Source organism: Eimeria mitis, genomic scaffold (genome assembly GCF_000499745.2).
Source record: "Eimeria mitis Houghton genomic scaffold, Emh_scaff3019, whole genome shotgun sequence".
Lineage (NCBI taxonomy): Eukaryota > Apicomplexa > Conoidasida > Eucoccidiorida > Eimeriidae > Eimeria > Eimeria mitis.
Genome location: NW_013571364.1, coordinates 1,435 through 1,797, shown reverse-complemented (window position 1 = coordinate 1,797; position 363 = coordinate 1,435).

The window sequence follows — 363 nt, the reverse complement described above, 5'->3', positions numbered from 1 at the left end:
ATAGAAAAGAGACAAAAGGAGACAAACAAAAGAAAAAGATAGATAGATATACACACAGAAGGAGACAAACGGAGACAGAAAAAGAAAAAGGAGACAAAAGGAGACGCAAGACAAAACAGAGAGAAACAAAAACAGAGGGAGACAAACAAAGACAGAAAAAAGAAAAGGAGGCAGAAGGAGACAAAAGGAGACAAAAGGAGACATAAGAAGAGGCAAAAGGAGACAAATGGAGACAAAAGACAGAAAAGGAGACAGAAGAAAAGGAGACAGCAGAAAGAAAAGGAGACAGAACAAAGAAAGGAGACAAAAAAAAAGGAGACAGAAAAAAAGGAGACAAAAAAAAAGGAGACAGAAAAAAAGGAG